Below are 12661 nucleotides of genomic sequence, written 5' to 3'. Positions count from 1 at the left end.
TCTCTCTCTCTCTCTTTCACTCTCTCTCTCTCTCTCTCTCTCTCTCTCTCTTCTTGCTCTCCCCCCCTCTCTCCACTCTCTCTTCAGTACATTTTCAAATGCATGCATTCCCAAAAAAAACTTGCACACCCACCCAATACATAGATGACAACAAACAGCCGCTTGTACCAAAAAGGATGAATGGAAAAAATAATAATGTATGAAAAAAACCCACAATACTTAAACGTGATGACGTCTGCAGTAAAATATGGGGACCTTTTCAAGGTCACCCCATTGTGTAACTTACGCTTTGTTACGCTTAGTTTACTTCAGTAAATGTTTTCAGGCACTTGTAGCACAATTAGGTCGTATAAACGTCGAAGATTAGAGGAGTTTCTTCAGAGCAGCATACGAATATAAGAAGGTGGAGAAGTAAGGACGATAGAGGGCAGATAATAAAGAAGGAGTAAACCACACCAGAGCACCTTCCAATCACCCACTGTTGCATTTAACCTATCAGAACCTATCATAAATCACAGCAACGCACTTTTATCGTGTTATAACGTTTTTCTAAATCATAATTTTATAAAAAATCCTGTGCATGTCAAAACATTGATGCTCCCTTAAAATAAATAAATGTATTTCTTAAGTTTTGTATTTGCTCAGAGGAAAACAGTTTTAACTTAATTATGCTGACTCTGAGGTAGACATGAACATGTATTTGTACATGTTTATTATCTCCATAGACACAACTGAATTAATTTTTTTTGGAGGCAGGCTTCTTCGATCCTGCCTGCCATGGCCAACCTGTCTCAGAAGACAGACGAAGATATTCTGCCAGTCTTTTTCGATCAACTACACGCCAAGTCTTTTTAAAATGTCACATTGCAACTTCAAATGGCAACCTGAGACTTCAAATGTCACAACGCAGCTTCAAGTGCCACGAAGTAATGTCACAAATAAAAAGAGAACGTGTAAATGTGAACATATAAACTTTAAATCTAAAAAATCACAACTCAAGTGCTATATAGCAATTCAAATTATGTAACACCACTCGTACATAAAAGGGGAGGGGATGAGAGACAAAATGGAGGGAGGCCGACAGGTTGTAGTAAGCAAAAGTTATGCTCTCTAAAAATGTATTAAAAAATAATACACAATATACACGTGAGGAAAACGCAGGCAAATAGGTCTGCCTGTCCCAGAAAGCTGCTCCCATCTTAGCATGAGTTCATCGTGCAAGCTCCACGAAATGGCCAACTCTTGTATGCAATTCTTAAAGACTTTGTCTTTTCAACTAATGTTTTCAATATTGGACTGCCATTGTTGTAATTTGCAATGGACTAGATCTAAAAATCTACATTAAATTAACATTTTTCTTTCAAGGTAAATTTAACCATTGTGTCCCTGTGAAAGAAGCTTTTATAGACCGACACGAATTTAGAGCATATTTGAAGTCACAATGTAATAATTGAACTTTCAAACGATGTCACATTAGCTATGGAAAAGTGTATGCATATTACGTCATGATGAAAAACTGCTTATTGTACACTTAAAGTTACATCTGATAAGGCTAGTTGTGTATTTAATCGAACAATACTGTATACAAATCTCCCGACAGGGATAACGAAATGACATCTTGTGTGTACTACAGCGTAGCACCTAAACGGCACTCCGCAGACGCCTTCACTTTCTAGCATCCTATCTCTATGCGACTCCATGTTTTGAATACTGGTAACATTATATTCAATGCTGTGGGGCCAAAATTGAGGCTCTTCTCGTATGTTAAAAGATGTGATTCCGTTAAAGTAGAAGATAATAATAAGTGTCCAATTCTTGTTTTGAAAAGTAGTTTTATTGGGTATGTTATTATGCTTTCTTGGACACTGTGCCCCTCTCATCGTTGGTTGTCCCTTGCAAGCAAACTGCTTTCTTAGCTTACAAGAATGGTTTATTTATGTAAGTGTCTTTCGCCTTTGTCGACTCTGTATAGATCATAATAGGTTACGGGCTGCGTTGATCCTGCTTTTCAGGACCAACCCAGGCTGAGAGGGATACAATACCCCAGCAGAATGATGATGGAGGTAGTCGAGGAAACGTCACTATATTGATTAATTTGATAAGGATCTGTTCTCAAGGTGGGGGTTATCTTATATTACTGATGTCCGTATTTTTTTGCACTCTCTAACCTATGTATTTGGAATCCATCAGGATAGGGAAAGTAGCAACAGCTTTTGGAAGGCTGACAAAGCGAGATGGGAAAACAAAAGATTAACCACCAAAACAAAGATCAAGATTTTACGAAGCCTGTGTCCTCAGCGCAATCCTTTATGGATCTGAAACAGAGACATTGGACAGCAGGTAAGAAAAGCACCTCGACATTTTCCATCACAGATGCTGACAAGGTTACACATGTTGAAGTGTTGGCCCGGGCAAACCTCTAGAGCATGACAACTATCCTGTGTTTAAGAAAAATTGAGATGGCCGGGCCATGTCAAGAGAATGGACGACTACAGGATTCCAGGGCTACTTCTCTATGGAGAACTTGTCTAGAGAAAGAGACCAAGAGGACGGTTAAAATTGAGGTACAAAGACACCTACAAATACAGCTTATCTAAGTTTGGAGAATGTGTCAGTATCTGGGAAGAAATAGCTGAGGACAGGAAAACATGAAGACAAATGATAAAGGAAAGAAATATTATGATGGAGAGTAGCCTAAGAAACAACCAGGCTGAGAAGCGCCAACGACGAAAGGAAAACAGCGGAATTACAAAGCTTCAATCCGCGTCCCTGACGACAAGCAAGCTACACAATCTGCGCTTCAAACATAGGAAGAATTAGCAATAAAAAAAGATGGATATTACATGCCAGGTCTGTGAAGGATACACGGTTCCAACTGGTAGACGAAAACACTCGATTAAAAACTCACCCCCGCACAGTAATGAAACCCATACCTTCTGTGTACGATATCTACACCAGAGACCCAGGTTATTTTCAGATTGACTTCTGCGTCTTTACCAAAATGTATCCCCCTTCCCCCCCCCCCCCAATTCGAAAAACAACTTTAAAAAAAATTAAGTCAGACCCGAAGCCTCTAACATTTCCCCTCAACATGTTTGGTTCTGTTAATCTATCTGGCAACCTGGGGAGGCTAGTATATGTTAAGTACATAAAGACAATCGGCAAGTAGAAGTTCATAGTTCACAGCATGGTCTTTGACTAGCGCTACTTATTTTGGCACCATTAATTTTCCATATAGATCAATTAACAATTGTCTAACCCACAAGCGGGAGCAAAGGCATCTACAACAACAACAACAACAACAACAGCAGCAAAAACAAAAGGAACAACAACAGCAACAACAACAATAAGAACAACAACAACAATAAGAACAACAACAACAACAACAACAACAGCAACAACAAAAAAGAAAAAGGCTGATGACAACGGAGATGTAAACAGCCCCAGCAACAATAACAAGCAAGCACATGCAATATTTTTTCTCTATACTTCTTTCTCTTATCCATTTTAATTATTTTTCTACCTTACTGTGAAGTTCAGAGTGTAATAATTGCACATTCTGGTAAACAGAAGAGAGACATATTTTTACAGGAATCGGTTGGGACAGTTTTATAAATAGTAAAAGCAAAAGAAAAAAAACGTACACTGTACCAATCGCACAATATTATCACATTGAGCAGTGGATAAACATAAATAACATGTTCGACAAAGTCTACTACACCACAGAATTCGCACGGTTCTGAAGATTTTATGCTCATCCTATTCAGCAAGATATTTGTTGGGAATATATTGTGAAGTATTTTAAATGGAGGAGGCGAAGACGAGATTCTTGCGTGGCCACATGCTAGACTATACCTATTTTAATGTCCACTCCAAGCTTTTTCAACCAAAAGTTCTTATCACCCTTCTCAAGACAATCCGTCGTAACTCCCGATTGTTGCTACAAAGTACCTGAAGACTTTCAGCACTAATTCCTTCACTCACAACTGCAGCACACTAACTGTGCTCCTGTGAGTAATTCTGATTCAATAGCTCTATCCATGTATTTGGTAGGTCATTGATTCTCTAATAATCAAAGTCAAAGCCTTCATAGTTTCTTATTATGTGCTTCATTTCTTTATCCTGCATGCCGTAATACCATGTGGGGAGGTGATAATGCTAGAATTAATAATAATGATTTTAAAAAATAGCTCACTCAACAGCAAACTCTAGTCATTTTAAATCGACATCATTGCCGCAGATGAACTGATAGCATTCTGAAACAATCTCAGCTGCCTGGAAGGCATACAATGCAAACTGTCTTTTTATGTGTGCTTTTTACATTCTGACAGGGGTTTTTTTCTGTGTTCTCTACAACAAAATTGATGACTGTACCCTGGATCAGACTTGACTGATTATGTTATTTATGCCTTCATCGACCTTGTGTTTTCCCCTTTCATTTAACTTAAACTATAATAACAAGAAGGGGGGGGGGGGAATCAAAGTTGTTCGGTGCGGGAAATAAATTGCTCAACTACTGTTAAAAAAAAACTAGACTTAAAAGAAATAAAGCTTTTCTGGTGTATGCCAAAGCTGTTCAGTGCGAGAAATAGATTGCTGGACTGCTGCTGTATAGAAATGAGACATAAAAGGAATAGACGTTTTCTGGTCTTTTCAAAAACAAAGACGTTAGTTATTGATTTCATTGTAATTTTGTATAATAAAAGTCACGTCTTTTATCTCCTCTTCTTAAATTGTTTCTAAATTAATTAAGTTAAAAATGGGTGATTTTCTTCCATTCACAAATTCTGAAGAAAGTAATTGGAAAGCAAGGAGAGAGGAAGGAACGGGGTTGTTGGAAGGGTATGGCCTTGGCAGAGTTCTGAGCTTCAGTGCTGATGACCTTGATTGGAATCTACAATGCGGCATTTCTGAATTCAGGCTTTTTTAAAGCTATTTTTGTATTACTCAACATTTATTCATTTCTGCACGGAATGATTGCTGAAAAGGGGGAGTGGGAGCAGTCCCAGCTCTTTTAATTTATTTTATGTTGTACAAAAGGGAAGTTTAAAATATTAAGTTATTATCAAAAAGGTTTAAAATGTGCGAATGCCTAAAATTGAGATCCAGAACCACAACAGGGGAAAAGTTGTAATAACTAAATGATGATCTCTCAAACTAACGAGTTACTACGCATACCCCCTTATTTGCCACCTCCCCTCACCCCTCCCAACCTTTTTCCACCTCTTATCACTCACTCACACACACACACACACACACACACACACACACACACACGCACACACATACACAAACACACACACACACACACACTCACAAAACAAAACAAAAACTAGAAAAAACACGCCACCACTGACCATGAACTCCTGCGAAAATGAAAATGACAAACTCCACGTCAATAATATTGCTGTAACATTACATAGACTTACGAATCTATTTTAACATAATCTTTATCATGCCACAATAACTTAAGTCATGTTTTGAAGTTTTGAGAAAATTCTTTAGAAAGAAAAAAAATAGAGCGTCCAAACCAGAAACACGAGTTTGCTGTTCGTTATTTTTTGCTTTCATAAAAAACCAGGAATGATATAATAAAACATAACAAAACGATATCGAATTATGTCCCTAGACGTTTTTATTCGAATAACAACTCCTTCTGGAACCTTTAGAAACTGAATTAAGCCTTTGTGGAATGGCGCTGATGCCAATGTCATGGAATGATATAATGGATAACATTTTGTAATAATAGTAATAATGATGATGATGAAAATATATTAATAGTAAAAGTCGTCATCATCATAAGTAGAATTTGTGTTTCGCAAATACCCGCTCAACAGCAATCTCTACGCGCTTTGCAACCTGAATTATTGCCCCAGCAGACTTGATAGCATTCTGGAACAATGTTAATTTCCAGAAAACCTAATACAGTACAAGCAGCCATTTTACACTAAAATCTTTGACAAGCGTTTCAGCAGTGGAAGACCGGGTACGGATTCCGACCTGGGTAAGGAGAGGAACATTCGTGAAATTTATGTGCCTTTCTCAAGGACACAACGTTAGGCTTAAGACTCGAACCCCCGAACCCGCAACCTCAAGATTCGGAGTCTGGTAACCTAACCACTGCACAACTGACATCACAGGTGTAAGACGTCCACGTGGCTGTAACCTTCTTACTTTCTTACTTTGCTCATTATCTACATTGAGATCAAACACGCAAGTACTTGACCGTCAAAAAGACATCGAGGTCTCAAGACTAGCGATTATCTCTCGAAATAAAAATCAGACGAGCAAAATGTATTGGAAAGGCACTTAATTGGACAGGATTCTGATGTTTAATGCTGAAGTCAAGGGCAACATAAAGAACAAAGAAGATTATGTCCTGTAATTGTGATAAGTACTGCGAGCTGTGCTGGTGTTATTGTGCGTACTTAGAGAAGATAAGCAGAGAGACATTTAGATTAAGCCTCTTTTAGTGACGTGGTGGGCTACTCACAACGAAGGACATTTATTCTTCGTTCCATTTTGTTTGTTTGTTTATTTGTTTGTTTTTCTTTTCTTTGCTAAACACAACAGTATCTAAATCACAATGTCAGCACCCGATCCTGCACAGCACGCACGCCTGCCCACCCCCCTCCACCTTTTATATCGCCATCTTCTATTTCGTCCATGAACCTACTAAAGCATTCATTGTTTAACCTTTGACCCGTGGCTGTATCTGCCGCACTGGAATGACCGAAGAGACCCGAGTCAAACAAACACTCGAGTTGCTGCCCCGAATATAGAAACACAGAGAGGTAGCAGAGTACACTGTGGTTTTACAGGTTTTATTTTTCTTTTGACGTAAGTGACTCTGACATTTTTGTATCTCTCGTCTCTATTTTCTGGGGGATTTTTTCGTTCTCTGTCGTTTATTCTCCAGCCCACGTCCACTATCCCCCCCTTCTCTCTCTCTCTCTCTCTCTCTCTCTCTCTCTCTCTCTCTCTCTCTCTCTCTCTCTCTCTCTCTCTCTCTCTCTCTCTCTCTATCTATCTGTCTGTCTATCTATACATCTATCTATCTATCTCAGACATTGATCTTCAGAGCTCGCACAGGACACTTACACACAAACAAGCACATAAACAGAATTAACCTCATGTGAGAACCCCATTGCAGACACTGTAACTACCACGAGGAGACCGTTGAACGTCTTCTCTTTCACTGCCCAAACCTGGCAGTTCTTCTTCGCAGGCTCCTTCACACCCCTACTGACTTACAAAGCCTGCTCTACTCTGGCGTTGACCAGATGACAAGGACATGTAGTTACTTAAGGGAGGCATTGCACTGCCAAGAGCGAAATGCTCACAGCTAAATGGATTTGAAAACAACAACATCTATCTATCTATCTATCTATCTATCTATCTATCTATCTATCTATCTATCTATCTATCTATCTATCTATCTATCTATCTCGAGACACACACACACACACACACATAATTACTCTCTGGTGGAATCAGGCTCTCGTCAAAATAATCAAAGTGAAGAAACTTGCATTTTTCCGCAGGTTTGTGAATTTTTATCAAATTGTTGTCTTTTTTGGCACAACACATTTCATGTCCATTAAAGAGCTCATTTCTGTGTGGATTTTTCTGAAAAGCGTTGATTAAAGTCATAAAAAATGTAAACCTTCAGTTACCACGGACTCTTAAGCTAATGAAATAACTAATCCGTGGCGGCCATTTTCTCACTAATTTTACCCCTGAAAACAGATGACCAACACCTCCTTCTTTTGCAAATATCTCGACTTATATTCACGATAAATGGATATTTTTTGCATCCAAATAAAGAAAAATGAACAAGCTTTAAGATGATACCAATAACTCTACATGCCCAAAAATTGACGAAAGCCTGATTCCACCACGCTGCCTCACATTTATCTGGCTATCTATTTATCTGTCTATCTATCTATCTATTTTAGACTCCTGGTCGACTAATCATTGTTGAGATGGAAATAATTAACTTTGACATCCGGTTAACATGGACAGTTTCATTAAATAGTTTTTTGTGTGTGTGTGTGGGGGGGGGGGGGTCCTTTTTTTTAGCAGAGGTTAATCAAATACGCGCCTAGTATTTTAATACTGTAACCGAGTGTACAATAGAAGACTTTTCATTTTGACGTCGTATGCATGCAATTTCAACTTCAAATGAGACATTGTGTTATAGTTCAAGTACCATATTGAAACTTCAAATAATCTCATATTTTCTCTTGTTGGTCTCTAAACCCTTCCTTCGCGAGGACACCATATTGAAGCAAATAAATGTTGAAAGACAGACACAAGAGTAGAGCTAGAGAAATAGACCCTTAAAATTGTCAGTACACCATTCCAAATTTAGTAGTAAATACGAAGAACGTCTATATGGATCACATGAGCAAGTTGAGGGATTTTGTGGAGTTTGCAGGCTTATTAAATCAGCCGTGCAAAGTTAGAGACAACCTTCTGGGATAATATGCTGGCGTTACAATGTGAGATTGAATTTGAAGCTGCAATGTAGCAAATTAATGAAGTCACAATGTGGCATTTCAAAACAATAGACCTCTATTTTATTTGTGCAAAACAAAACAAAAACAGCAACAGCAAAAACAACAATAACAACAACAACGATAACAACAACAGCTTATTGTATAGGTGATGTTCTTGGACAAGTGGTCGTTAAAGGAGGTTTTGACAGTAATTCCTACTCTGATCATGACGTCAGTATTTTAATACGTCACGTCTCTTGGGTTGTTTTTTTTCTAAAAAGGAAAATAAATCGACATTGACTGCTAAGGCTGTTGGAAACCAAGTAGTCTTTGTGGCTGCCAGTAAAGTTACATGTTGACTTAAAAAAACAAGACGTCAACTTGTCGACTTCTGAAGAAACTGTGACTGACGCATACACTTTCTTATTATTTTTAGACATGCGAGACAGGTGACAACGGTGAGAAGGGGGGGAGGGGTGAGATATTAGCAAAGTGAGAGCAGAAGACGAGTAAAATGAGGGCAGAGAGAGAGAGAGAGAGAGAGAGAGAGAGGGGGGGGGGGGAGGATAGATTATAAAGAAAAAGAGCAGGGGGGGGGGGCGTGGTTGGAGACACAAAGAGACAGAGGGGGAAGGAGGAGAAACCTACATTTTACATGATAATGGAGTGATTTAGAGAGGTAGAGAGAAAGACAGATAGAGATAGACAGAGAGAGAAAGAGAGAAAGAGAGAGAGAGAGAGAGAGAGAGAGAGAGAGAGAGAGAGAGAGAGAGAGAGAGAGTGACAGAAAGAAAGAAAGAGAAAGGAAAATAAAATAGATGAAGAAAATAAATGAAAACCGAGTGCGTTTCTACGACTTCATGTGACCTTTATATTAGAAGCCATCTAAATCCAATTCCGAAGAGCAAATAGAGAAATATCGCTACAAGATTTCTGAAATGAGAAAGAGAAGTTCGCCGCATTTTCCATACAGCAATCTCCAGCAAAAAGTGCACAATCTGTGGGCTATTGCGTTAATGCAAATATACAAAATGTCGGTCGATTACGACAGAAACACACAAAATAACAATTATGTGTGAATCATAGAACTATCAATTTTCAGACAGATGAGTCGAGAGTGCATTATGCCAAGTTTCCTAGTTTTCAGCGATGTATTAATTAGATAAAATTGATTATGTGTCTTTTCCCTGATTTCACAAAACACTGTGTTTATTAATAATTACGTCGGAAAGCCAATTCCTATTCTTGGTTTACACGTTCTGACATAGACAAGTGTCTAGTCTATGGGGGGAGATACGTGTTAATGTCATAGTAGACGTTTTACGCCCATACCGACTCTAATTTGAAGAGAGAAAAAGATAATAATATATACTTTAAGATTTATATATCACACGCACAAACACACGCACGCACGCGCGCGCGCACGCGAGCACAGAGAGAGAGAGAGAGAGAGAGAGAGAGAGAGAGAGAGAGAGAGAGAGAGAGAGAGAGAGAGATACGCACACACAAACACACACACACACGCGCTCCCACAATTATATATATTATATACATTAAAAGATATATTATCCACAATACTACATGGAGGAGGATGTAGAGAGAACGTGAAGAAGAAGGAGATTTTAGTATTCTAGAATTTTAGAAGCGTTCTTCTATCTTTTAAAATACTCCCGCCCCCACCCCTAACCAAAATCAAAAGGAATAAAAAATGATTATTCCGTTTTCCAAATAAAAACAGGCGTCCTTTATAATAGCGTAAGCATTAGGCAGGCTTCCAAACAGATGTAATTTGAGTATTTCTAATTTCCTCTTTTAATATGCACCCCTTGCACCCCCCTACCCAGTCCCTATGCACCACTTTCCCTTCAACTTCCCCCTCCCACCCCACCTCATCTTTTTACACCCTCAAGACACCCCCCCCCCACACACACACAAACGTCCCAACTGTCGTTACGAATATTTCTAATTTGTCCTACATTTTCTCCACTTTGACAACATTACAGTGGCTCTGGATAGCCCCACGTCTGGTTGTTTACAACTTTTCAAGGTCATATTGCCAGCTATTTCGAGATGCTAGGGGAAAAAACGCAACTGATTTGGTAAACGATTTTTGTATTCACAAAAAAAACGCCCATTTGGCGAGTGCTGTGAATTTACAAATAAAAAAATCTTTTTAATAGAATAGCTAATTATTTGGGTGTGTGTAAAAAAGTCAATATTGACCTTTATGTTTAATTTAGCTGCGATCGCTAATCAAGGCGTACTCTTGGACAGAGTCCTTTTAAGACTTTCCAATAATATCAAGCTTCCGTTTCTGTCGCTTAAGGCATCTATAAATAGAAGAAAAAAATATTTTCCCACACACCAGCTTATGAACTAGGCATAGGCAACGATCCTGTCCCTCTATAAGGGACTTCTCTCAACACTACATTTTGCCAGCAACGAGGTTACTTAACTTGACCCCCTCAGTCAGTACTTGCACTGGCTCGGAAACAAACATTGGACAATACCCTCGTGGTCAACGCTCTGTCCAGACTGATTCAACCGAGATGTTGTTGAAAACGACCAGGTACCGAAATAGATCTCCCCTGGGCGCGACGGTACAATAGCATGCTTTGTGACCAGGGTCTATAGCTGTTATTGAAGCAAATTAACTCCCTTTGTTCTCGTACGCTGCGACGTATGGGTTCGTGGTATCGCTGTTTTGTAGTCTGTATTATATTATACTAGTGACAGGTTAACTTGTTGAGAGTAAGCTTTCTGATCATCTGACAACGCTTGACAATGAGGGTAGTTGGGGTTGAGGGTTTTTGTACATAAAAAAAAAGATTAATTTCGTTGTTCATAATACTTTTTAAATTCTGCTTCCCTCGTTATAACGGTAGACGATAACGTACATACGACGAAATATAACGCACATTCTATTTTTTTTTTATCTGATTTGTGTATGATGGATAGAAAATTGTTTCCACATTGGCGCTGGTCTGCTGCTGATTGGTCATGTGTCAGTTATGTCCTTAAAGGGTTAATGTTACATATTTTGGGGTTATCTTTTTATGTTGCTTGGTCTAGGCGCGCTAATGAACGTTACTGTGTCATTTCGAAGACAAAATCTCATACAGTGTCATTTCAGAGCTCCTTTTCTGTGTATATGACCTGGCTTCCATGCTACTTGTGTCTGGGGTGAAACAGTTGGGTGCTTTCCTGTCACATACACAGAAAGACCTAATTTCGACACCTGTATGCTACAATGTAGAAATGTTATGTCGTATCTCAGTATTTCTGCCTGGGTAGAACCGGACAGTCCGCTACCTTAATGATTTAAATGGTGTCAATGCAGGCGTTTAAAAGTCTACGTCAAAAACAAAATTCAACGAAAACTGACTAGTCTCTTCAAATACGACTCTCGAGCTTTGTCAGTTCAGGGTTCCTTTTTCTGAAGAACAGACTCCCGGTCTGTAGATCAGAGATAGAGAGGGACTGAGAAGTAATGATAAGTGAGTTAAATTTTCTTTTTTCTTTAATTTGCAACTCTACTGCGATCATATCATATAAAGGTGTATTATATATTATTGAGGAATTTGATAAGGATCTGTTCTCAAGGTGGGGGTTATCTTATATTACTGATGTCCGTATTTTTTTGCACTCTCTAACCTATGTATTTGGAATCCATCAGGATAGGGAAAGCAGCAACAGCTTTTGGAAGGCTGACAAAGCGAGATGGGAAAACAAAAGATTAACCACCAAAACAAAGATCAAGATTTTACGAAGCCTGTGTCCTCAGCGCAATCCTTTAGGGATCTGAAACAGAGACATTGGACAGCAGGTAAGAAAAGCACCTCGACATTTTCCATCACAGATGCTGACAAGGTTACACATGTTGAAGTGTTGGCCCGGGCAAACCTCTAGGCATAGGCAACGATCCTGTGTTTAAGAAAAATTGAGATGGCCGGGCCATGTCAAGAGAATGGACGACTACAGGATTCCAGGGCTACTTCTCTATGGAGAACTTGTCTAGAGAAAGAGACCAAGAGGACGGTTAAAATTGAGGTACAAAGACACCTACAAATACAGCTTATCTAAGTTTGGAGAATGTGTCAGTATCTGGGAAGAAATAGCTGAGGACAGGAAAACATGAAGACAAATGATAAAGGAAAGAA

This window comes from Aplysia californica, unplaced genomic scaffold (genome assembly GCF_000002075.1).
Source record: "Aplysia californica isolate F4 #8 unplaced genomic scaffold, AplCal3.0 scaffold00354, whole genome shotgun sequence".
NCBI classification, from domain to species: domain Eukaryota; kingdom Metazoa; phylum Mollusca; class Gastropoda; order Aplysiida; family Aplysiidae; genus Aplysia; species Aplysia californica.
This window is presented reverse-complemented; position numbering follows the sequence as displayed.